This window comes from Aptenodytes patagonicus, chromosome 2 (genome assembly GCF_965638725.1).
Source record: "Aptenodytes patagonicus chromosome 2, bAptPat1.pri.cur, whole genome shotgun sequence".
NCBI classification, from domain to species: domain Eukaryota; kingdom Metazoa; phylum Chordata; class Aves; order Sphenisciformes; family Spheniscidae; genus Aptenodytes; species Aptenodytes patagonicus.
Window position 1 is genome coordinate 49,869,031 of NC_134950.1, and position 11,894 is coordinate 49,880,924.

Sequence of the window (11,894 nt, forward strand, 5' to 3'; positions counted from 1 at the left end):
TTATACAAAAATTATTTAAGTAATTCCCAAAGATTGCTGCTCAGTGCACCAAGCATTAATCATCTGTTGTGTCTATTATAAATGCAGAAGCAATTAAGTAGGTCTGTGGTGAGAACAGGTTATTGCCAGGTTTATACAGAGCATTTTTCAATGGTGTCATTATTGATGAAGACTATTGCTTTTTTTTTTTCTCATTTAGTGAAGAATAAAAGTATTACTTTGTGCCAGAAATTCTTGAGGTGTTTTCAAATTAAATGTGGAACAACAGAAATTTGATAAATTATAAATAGATTTAAAATGCATACCACAGAAAAAATCCCCCCCCCCCCAAGAAGTAGCAAAAAATAATTCTATGTTACAAAATTAATATAAATCAATGTCCTAAACTCTGCACAGGATTTGTTCAGAAAGCATGCATAAGAATCAGTCTCACATGCAATTACTTTTTGGGTCTAATGTTTGAATGTAAAACCTGCTGTCTTTGCCCTGTGAATTCATTGAAGGCAATGAAAATTTTACTTGAGTGAAATATAATAAAGACTGGCTATCGGGCACGCAAAAAGCTATTACATGAGGAAACAAAGAGAGTGGAGCAGAAGTACGGTAAGCTAACATGCATGCATACTTTAACAAGCTACTGCCTCTCTAATGGAAGTTTTCCTCTGCTGAGCTTGGGTAACTGATAATAATCTACTCCTGCTCTATGAAATATGGTTTAACTGCTATATGAGGGTTCTGGCACCTTGAAACATGCTCAAATTGCTTTTGCTTCTATAAGCATATCCATTTTCTTGGAGTATTTAAAAGGTTGGTGTTGCAAGGAGCTGTGAATCACCCACTGAATATATTGTACAAGATACTGAAAACTGGGCAAATCCTAAAAGCCATAAGTCAAATCGGAGTTTTCCTTAACACTCTATAGCTTGAGCATGCTCTGATTTACAGTTCTAGTTACCTAAGGGAAAAAGCCCCCTCATAAATGCAGCTGTGGGACCATCTTGTTTAGGAGCTCAGAAACTTCACACAAACCTACATGCTCAAATCTGTCAATCCAAGATTATTTTGTGCGTTTTAGGTTTTGGATGCAATGTGTAATTGTGTTTTGATCATACCATCGCCTACCCAGTTCCAGCTGGGCACTGTATTGTTTCTTTGCCACTTTTGAAGCAACTTAAAAGCACATAGAATCATAGAATAGTTTGGGTCAGAAGGGACCTTTAAAGGTCATCTACCTCCTTCTCTGACTAGCTATATCTGCTGCTCAGCAGAAAGGAATTTAGTTGGGTCTTTTCTTTTTACTTTGTTATTCTTTGGTGAAAATGCGTAGCTCGGTAATCTGTAATGAACATATCTATTTAATATGCTTAATCTTGTCCAAAAAGCTCAACTTTTTAGACACCTATGCACAGGTAAGTATCTTACAGTCTAGTCTTTTACAATGTCCTCTGAAAGTCTGTCCAAATGCTCAATAGGAAAAGCAAAACTGAGCATAGCAGTAAAGTAAGGGCTCTCTACATATAAACTTGATTAAAGTGATACCATCCATGTTGTCTTTAAAGAATCAGTAAGAAAAAATTTCTAATTAATTTAACCAGTAATTATGTGTAATTATGATCTGGTCACATTAAGAGTACTGTAAGGGAACGACTAGGAGACTCCAGGAAATGCAGTCTTTGTAAACATAACATGACAGAGCCAGTTGTCTCACTACTGGCTCCACGAAGCCATTTGTTTAGTTGAATATAATAAATATTCCATTAGCTGATGGATTAGCTTAGTCAAGATACAATGCGTTATTCATAGACAACTTTCTAACTTTCTTAATGCAACCTGCAGCAATCAAATCAACACAAGAAAAATCAAGGCAATTTTCAGCTCAACGTATTGGAGGAATGTCTCTCAAAATGCTCAGTAAACGTAGTACTAAACTCCTTACCTGCATTTGTATCATAGTTATAATTACAAAAGCAATTAGTTGCACTTTCCCCTTTTTGGTTGCTTCACAGGACTTTATTAGAAGAAATATCGTATAAAAGAAATAATGAAAGAAGTTTCCCTTTTAAAGAAAGCCTTTGTGAGCGTGGAAATTTGTTAGAAGTTTTGCCCTAAACACTCAAAGGGAATAAATATTATTTTAAATATTTACTTTCCACAAAGTAAAAGTTTGTAAAGACAATTCGTTCCCTGTGTTTCAGGTGAATGGGAGAAGTTGCAAGGATCTTAATTGCCACATGGGATCTTCAGGTTAGAAATTAGGGGAAAACTGTGAAAGTTAGAAGACGTACTAGAGGTCTATGTGCACTCTGTCACCAGGAGGTCTTTAAGAAAAAGTTAAATGAGGCATCTCCTTGGAATAACTCCTTGGACTAGAAGATGCCACCCTGAAGCAGGGGAATGGACTAGATGACCTCAAGACCCCTTCTAACTCTCTGAGATTATGTATTGGCAGAAGTAAGTTTATTTAAAAGGACAGATCGACTATTCCTCTGTACCGTAGTGCTTTACCTCCATGCATTGCTCTTCTTTCAGGACTGTAAGCAACAAAGAGATAAGGGTAAACAGAGGTTGTTTATATCAGTTACTTTTTTCTCTTGCCCAGCAAACACAAGGAGCAGATTAGATATCTATATCTAGAGACTGCACACACAAAGTCTACAAAGCAACCTCAGAGGAGTGGACTGAGATCTTAAAGAGGTGATATTACATTACTCACTGTTCTTGTGGCAGGAAAAAGAAAACATCCTTCCTGTAGTAACACAGATTCAATGGATAAACACCCACAACCCCCAAATGGAAAACTATAACGAGATAAAGAAAATAAAGGCAGTTCCAAAGATCCATGGCTCAGACCTTTAGCTAGTATCAGGGATCCTGAAATACAGTCAGCTTGAACTCTGTTGTAGCAATGTTCAGATTTTGGAAAATTAGTATTCACTTTTATATTTTCCATTGGAAAGCTTCACTTGAACAAACTGATGATGATTCCTGTTCCTTTACCAAACAATTCCATATCAAGTGAAGTCAAAGACTGAAATTCTGCCACCAATGGTAATTTGATAGTATCCCTCTTTATTTTTCTACTGCACAACAATGAATTGCAGCTGATCTCATTTGAAAAAAAAAACCAAAAAAACCCCACCCCAAAACCCAAAACCAAACAAACATAAAAAACACTAGGGTGAAGACAACCAGAAGATCCAGAAGACGAAGTACGGCTGGTAGTCATACAAAACCAAGAAAAGACAAAAATAAAAATGGAGAATAAAAGGAAGCTTTCAACAACAACAATAACAATAACAGAAAGTGGAAAATGCAGTTTTGAAAATGGTTTTGTATATGGTTGGTTACTGAGTTTTTGTTAGTAGTATAAAAACTCTGCCTACCGTTCCACACATGGAAAACAGGCAAACCCATGAGGTATAGGCAGGGAAGGTTTAATGCCACTTTACTGAGTGTAAGAGTTCCCAAGTGACTTGAAAGCCACCTGTGGTTTTTTCCAATGTATGGTGAAGTTACTACTGAAGTGCCAAATTAGGGCACTGTTTCAAACTAGGTTACAGTACCTTTCACAGTATTACCAGATTTTAGTCCTAGCCTCCAACTATATAATAATACTTCCTTCTTATATGAGCTATGTCTTAGTCTTCTGATAGTCTCGCAGATATGTTAATATACTTCTTCTCATTTTTTCTTAAATAAGTAACACCTAACTGAACCCACATCACAATTTAATCTTTCATATGAATTACTCAGATTTCCCAGAAGATAATTTATGTCCTTGAAAGTATTCACTGGAATTCACAGAATTCACTTTTGCCTAGACTGCTGCAACTTGTGCATTGTCAGTAAAAATAAGTTGTAGTGAGGTTTCAGGGTTCTTGCCACAGTAGAACAGACTGAAGCATCTCAGAATCAGAACGTTTAGCAGGAGTCCTGAGGAAAAGGACTCTGCAGTTATAAAGACTGCTCTAAGTTTAAACAGATATAAATATCCAGACAACAGGATTTAAATATCATACCTGCCTCTTGTTATGATCAAAGTAGCAGTGAAAATCACTACTTCACTTAAAAGAGGAAGGGAAAACTTTCAAGTATAGCTGATAGCTAAACATCTTGAAACATCACCCTCAACTCCTATTCCTTTAGGTAATGTTTGATGTCTCAAAGGAATTTCCAGGATTAAAGGTATAGTATTTTAAATAAATTTATATAATAAAATTTCACACAGTGGGCCTTGATTCTCACCTTACCTATATCAGTAAAATATCAGAAAAAGCTGCATTAATCTTTTTTACGCAAACATAAAATTTAAGACAGTCAAGACATGACTGACAAAAAGAACAGTTTCTCTCTACATAATGACAACTATGAAACCAACAATAAATACACTTAATGTCAGCACCCTAAAGTCCTGAAATTAGCATTACTCAAATTAATTTTAATGTTTCAGTCCTGCGTCTTGTAGGCCATAACATTTGAGCACTCAAAACGTAGAAAGTACCAGGATCAAGACAAAACCATAATGCCTCCCTTTACATTGCTGTTATGGCACTGCATTTAATTGCATGAACGTACAGCATACAGCTTTCATACAATATTCATCCTGTTTAGCACAGCAGGTTGACAGAGGATACTAGAAAAGTACCTTTCTTTTTAATATTTATTTTTTCTGTGTTTTGTGTGTGGTCCCAGTATTGCTTACATTTCTGAAACCCTGCTCAGAATATGAGTATTGATTTCTTATGGATGTCACTCATCATTCATCACAGCACTGTCATTTTTTTAATTAATCCACTGAAATTGATCTTCAGCCCAAGCTGTGAGGTGGGATTATTCCATTTAAAGATGTAGAAGGAGGACACAGAACTGTCACTAATTTTTTTAAAGGGATTTATTGCTTTTGTTTTCATAAGACATGCAAAGGTCTGATTTTCATTCTCTTACTTCATATTTCTCCTACCCTTTCAAAAATGCAATTCATAGCTTTAGTCAGTTTTAGTCAGTTTTCTTTCCAGTTGTCAATGTTAGAAAAATCTGATGCCAGTGTCCCCCATTCTGTACCTACAAAGTCAATCTCACAAGTCATGGCAATCTGTGAAAAATAAGACCAAAAAACCATCTCAACTCTTAAAGGACTTCTGGGTAGATTTTCAATCATAATGATATACTTCTTTCTAAAATTCATTTGTAAGCAATAGTGTTGCAGGAATATTTTACACTGGTGAAAATAACAAACATTAAACAAGTAGATGGAGCTCAACAAGATACAGTGTATTTCTGGGGGGTGGACAACCCAGGGCTCTACAAAAGGCTTCAGAATACTTCCTGGGGTGGAAACCTTAAAAAAATAGTGAAAGGTTTTGATATTGGCTACACAAGAGTCTCAGCTTCTATTGTTTTCAAAATGGATGAACTTCTTTTTCCTCTGAAATTTTCTGAATATGATACCATGTAAAGTGTGACAAATTTACAAGTGACTGAGAATGGAACCACTGAAACAAAACTATGCATTGGCAACTTGGTATGAAATGCAGGTGAACAGGAGTCAACAAGAGTTCTTCTTAGATCCTGACGATTTTCCATTTTATCAGGCTTTGTAAAATTATATGCCCATTTGTTCCAAAGGATCATAATTTAAAGTGATAAGACAAAGTTTGTGTACAGGCAAGGAGCAACGAAAGGCTTACACGGAGAAGAAAAGCCACCCTGGAGGCGTGGTCTATGCAAGTCAATTTTACCTATGGCAAAAGTGACGTACTTTGCAAAAACAGTTCTCTGTCTCTTCATTGGAAAAGTCTGGAGATTTTCCTGGGCTTTTCAATGAAAACAGCAATACAAAGAGCAGAGGTGGCCATCTCAGGCTCACACAGCAGACAAATGGCAAAGATAGGATTAGAATTGGTGTTTCTTGCCCAGTAGCTGAGTGCTCTAGACTATATGAAAAAAACCAACTGTGAAAATAAGGTAAGATTCTGGATCTTAACAGTAGCACCTTTCACATATGGTAGCAGAGATTTGAAATTTTATTTGAACATTAGATTCATATATTGCATGATACGAAATTCCAACAAATCATTTCATTCCAGCAGGAGAGGCAGAATTATAAAGTTCTAAGAGTTTCTGATAAGCAGACTTTGTATTGAATCAAATACAAATCAGCTCATGCCATGGAAAATAAAACAGAATTATCATTGAACATTTTTTTTAAGGTTAAAATCCCCTTTTTACCTACCTCTAATTCTGTTCTGCAACATTCCTTGCATTTTTTAGTACAATTTGCCTATGCATTTTATTCTTATTAGTTATTTCTTGCAGATTATGCTTTTATAATTAGTAATGGCAATATTTCTTCCTAAGATAAGTGTTTTACAGAATTATGTGTGTTGATGTGTATGCCATAGTTAATTGCATTCTCTAAATTTAGGTAATGTTGTGGGGAATAATTTCAATTAGTTTGCTTTTCTTCATGGTTATTAAATTCATTTTTAAAAAAGAGGGGAAAAAAAACCTGACAGGAGGGTGGTAGGAGTTTGGAAATAACAGGCTATAGCTTAGCAAATCTGCTGGAAGGCATTTGCAGGTGTAACTGTATGCTAACCTTTTATCTCTTTCATTTAGGGGAAAAAAAACAAAAATAAAAAGGCGAACAGTCCCATAATAACTGTAGAGATTTAATCTAAATTCTCCTGGCTCAAAGACAATAGGATAAGAAAAATTTCAAATTCTATGTTATTTTTCACATCAGCCTTCAATATAACATTGTCTAGCAACTATTAATAGTCTTATTAGTTGACTAAGAATAAACAATTAAAATAATTAATTTTCGTCATGCTGCAATGGCTCCAACCCCCTGCCCCCGCACAGACCAATCCAAGAAGACTGGTCAATGGGATAAACAAGACAACACTCTGATGCCATTGACAGTCTTAAGATAGTAAACCTGGTTTCATACCAAAGGTCTTCAGTGCAAAAAGGGTAAATGTAGATCAAATTAAAAATTTAGGATGACCAAGTGAGGCAGGAAAGGCGTTTTAGACTGGCTGCTATTTAATGTAATGGGATTTGATACCTAGTGAGAATCTGTTCCACTCGGAAAAGTAATTCTGTTAAATTCTGTGCAGAAGTCTGCAAGAGCTCATCATGCACAGATAAGGGAAGCTGTGTAAAGCAGTTGTAAAGACTCCTACTCAGAGGCAGGGCCATGGTGTCACAAGGTGCTCTGGGCAGCCTCCTGACATATTGACTCGTCTGCCGCTCCTTTCCTTGACGCTGATTGAAGGGCCGTTGCTTGAACAAAGTCGCTGGGACCCTTGCTCTCCTCTCGCTTGCAGAGTCACCTCCAGGGGTTGCAAACAACTCTCTAACAGCATTGCATGGTAACTGAGCAGGCTGTGCCACAATATTTTAATAAACTGGTCGAGCTGGGGTGGGTCCATATGCCTGAAAAGTAATTAACATAGCCAATGTCTAATACTGGCAGGTGTGACGGGCTAATGGCCATTCTAGTGACCTTAACGTTGCCCAAAACTTCAGAGAAAATTCTGCGGGAGATTAAGGAAGTGGAAGGGAAAGCAGGGTAAAAAGCCAAAGGTCTGCAAAATTAAACCATCGTTTTCTGATAACCTATATTTTGTTAACAACTGTCATAAAGAGTATGAACATGCCAATGCCATCACACAAAGCTGTCATCTTGTCATAATGCCAAGAAAAACCAGAAAGTGATACAAAAACAATGGCGTGACAGAAACACAGGCACATCTAAGAATGATTGAGGAACTGCAAAGACTAACCTGTTATTCCATTTTTAGCTGCATTATTTGTTCAAATTACAGCAGATATTCTGGGCCTTGACTCAGGAGCTGATCAAATACTGCAGGAACTGACAACTGAACAGTAGGCATGGGAGTTGAATGTGTTGCTCCGTACTGAGGCAGTACATGACCAAACCTCCCTACTTGCTTTATGACTCTTGCAGAGTGGGAACAGGACCAGGCAGTGACACAAATCCTCCTCCTTTCTGTTGCTGGAATAAGTTACACATGGTGAGAAAACGCCGAAAACACAGTTTCTGAATTCTGGAATGGTGGGATTCCTGACTTCCTTTATACATGGAGTCTATAAACCAAATTCTAATTTTAGGATGATATTAAATGCACATTTCACATGGTCCCATGCTTGAGAAATGCTCCTAACACTATTATATCTTTTATATTTACTTAAACCTCTATATAATTAAACCCCACTCAGTCTCTTTGACTCCTACCTCGCTCATGCTACAGCTATACTCAATATTTCTGGTTCTTGAGAACAGGAACCAGATATGCACAAATAACCTCTCACCCTGCCCTTCAATTTCCTTTGCAAGTGCCCCCAAACACAGTAGAGTTGGAGTGCAATGAGAGGTAACTGCACCTTTTTCCCTGTAAGGAGGGTACCAGTTGCTGCACATCTTTGCACAACTTGGAGCACTTCAGGTTACACTGAGCTGTTGGGCCTCCAGGGTAACTTCAACAATCAGACTAATGAGCATTATACCAGATCTAGGAAAAAAGAATTTATTCTGTTGTAATATAAGATGGAGTTTTAAATTTATGCTTTCCTTAAAATTAGATTTGGATAACATGATACTTGGTTAATATTAGTATCATAGATGTTTCTTCTTGAGGATGATCTCTTGCTAATTGCAAGCTTATGAGAAGGTCACATTTTCTTGCTACATAAAAAAGGAAAATGTCTGTGTAACCTACAAAAACACTGTCCATTTTTGTAGGATGTTAGGGAATAAAGATATCTGCAGCAGTGAAAGCCCATACTTCCAGTGGAATCCTTCTGACTGTACAACGGTCTGACTTTTGATGAAAGTTATCTCCACCTTTACATGTGCAGAAGAGAAAGGGAGAAGTCAGAACACATTTTCTTAGACAAGGTTTGCAGGTATCACTTGCCGAGAAAACGAGGGCTATTTCTAACTCGCATCAGAAGGGGGCAGTAGTTATCACCGTAAAAAGCTAGAAAACTAAAACCTAAGTAAGAGCTTGAAACAAAACTCACATACTCTTCTCTTACAGTTTTCATTTCCTTGTCACTTGTTGATTTTATTCATTTTAAGCATCCACTCACTATTAAGTAGTCACTAACAGAAAGCTATTAGCAAACAGTTTTAGTAATCCTTCCATAAAAACTTTTTTCTCAAAGAAACTTCATCACGTGGAAAGATTTAATTTTGTTAATAATATCAGTTGAAAGAGTATGCTTCCACATATACTACTTTTAACAACATTTTAAAACCAGTTGTTATTTGTGTCTTTTAGTATCTCTCTAAACAGTCAGAAATATGATTACAGAGTTATGAACTTCCCACACTTTGACCCAATACATAAATTTAATGAGAACCATACCGGGTTACAAGAAATAAAAGAAAGACTTTTTGGAATGAACACTACTACCCTAATAAAGCAAAAAAGGTAGAATATTTTAGATTACTGTCTGCACTTTCTGATGCTAGTTTTAGAACCTATACAGAAAATAATTTTGTCCTTATTCTGGACCCTAATGATCCATTTCTATATCTTTACAACATCTAATTGAGACCCTCTTCTCATTTAACAAGAAGACAAAGGAAGCAAGGCTTTGAACTGTTGGGAACAATTTGTGGCTGTCCAGCTAAGAATCCATAGTCTACATTTTTAAAGTTTTTCAGCAGTAGATCACTCTTTTCTTTCTTGTTTAGGAAGCATTTTTATTTTTAAATGAATTTTCTATGGATGTCCACACTTCACTAAAGTTTCTGTTCTGCAGAAGTGCTGAATACCATGTCCGCTGGCTGATTTTCACTGACAAAGAAGGAAGGATTTTGTGACTGGAGAAGCTGAATGCTCCATGCTGCTGGTACACACGATTATCTCATAATCATTGATATACGGACTCTGACAGAGGAAGAGACAATGCTTGAATGCCAAAATGTTTGCTGAATCACTGTATGGATGGATTGTTATCATAGTAATCTCATTCTACAGGAGTTCAAACATAGGAGAAAGTGTCTTCCAAACATTCACAGAAAGGGATATTTTGGCTAACTGTTATTATATGTGCCAATAAACTTAATGGATTTTTAAAAGGGAACTGAGTGGGATCAATAATCTACTTGAAACTTTAAAGTGGAACAGTCCTAAGTCTTATTTCCCTTGAACTGAATTAAAAATTTACATTCAGAGAAAAAATGAACATACATCAAAAGTCAACCTCAATTTGTGATTTCAAAATTTCATTAGCTTCCATTTTCCTTGCTTAACTTTACGACTTATCTTCCCTGTGCTTTATCTGCTTTCATCTTTTTGATGACACTCACTTTTCATGAAAAATTTGTTAAAATCAGCAAATTTCCAGTTAATTTAGTTTCATTTATTCAACTTAAAAGCCTTGCAGGTCAGCTTTCCAAACTGAAGCAAATGTAGGTTTCCTTACTTTTTTTATGCACAAACCAAAAATACTGTACCATAAGAACTGGCAAGTTCATATCAAACTAATGTCAAAAAGAGACCAAGTTGCTTTGTAACAACTGAAAAGAAAGAAGAAAAGGTATGTAGTCTTCTTTCCCAAGCTGCAGCAAACTGATGTTCAGGGATCTCAGTCAGAAGTGTCACCCTTGTATTTAATAATACCCAGAGGATTTTTTCACCGTGATTTCTTCAATCATTTTTTGAAACTATGTAAACATTCATCATCCGTAGCCTCCTGTAACAAGTTAATGCATCAGAAAGAAATTTGTGATTTCAGGCTCTAAATCTCAAATCAATATCATTTTAGGGCTAGAACAAATTCATATATAGAGAGAGTTATTTTCCCTTAAACCCAGGTTCTCACCTTCACTATTTTTTTGCAGAAGTATATAAAATCTAACAATCTATAGAAGTTTGTTATTGTTCAACAGCCTTAAAAATCTTTCTAGAGTACAGGGGGTTGCATGCCCATACACTAAGAACTACCACAGTGTATAGGATCTCCCTGAATCTAACTCATGATCTCAATGGCAACCTTTTGGCTTTCAAAGGCAAATGGAAAGATAGCTAACACTGTTCTTTGGGTACCTGGACACAGCAGAAGACAGACGTTATTTTGACACATCCCATTTCACGAAGATTTTGTTCAAGGATAGGAGAGCTAAAAGGGAGCAGAATAAAGCAAACAGAAAATGACATCATAAAAGGACTATAGGGGCTTAAACATATTCTTTGTTCTGGAGTCTGGAACGGTTCTCAGCAGACCTTGCTGGTCTTGTGCCAAATGCTTCAGATGAAGATGTAAGGAGATTAGCAAGTTACAGGCAGATATGGGACAATTCTTTCCCCACGTGATGGTTTTGCCCTCAAGCCTGTACTTAAATATTAGCTTATTCCCTGAAACAAGAGCTTTTACATCTCTTTCAGTATAATAGTTAACATTAAATATTACTTTTAAATAAAAATTTTTATGTGTCTGGTCTGTGCAGTGAGCTGTAGCAGTAAGTGTAGAATAATTCCTTTGGAATGGAAAAGATTTCTTCTAAAGGTTTGTGATATGTCACTCATCAACACTATAAGGCAACTCTTCAGTTATATGGTAAGCCAAAGAAAATAAATATTTTTAAATGTCTTTGTAATTTTCCTTCTTATTCCTAGAAGGTACATTTAAAGTAAGCTTAAGAAAACTAAAGGTAGCTTAAGATAAGCATAATATTTTCAAAGCATAATATAATCAAAATTTTTATGGTTTTCTTATTTTTTCATCATAAGAATGAATTATGCATAAAAGTTAAGACCCAGTTATGGATCATTAAACACTCCAGTTTTTTCTCTTGTAATTAATAGTGAGTGTTTATTTCTAATCATTATTTGCTGACTTTTAAGTTTATTATT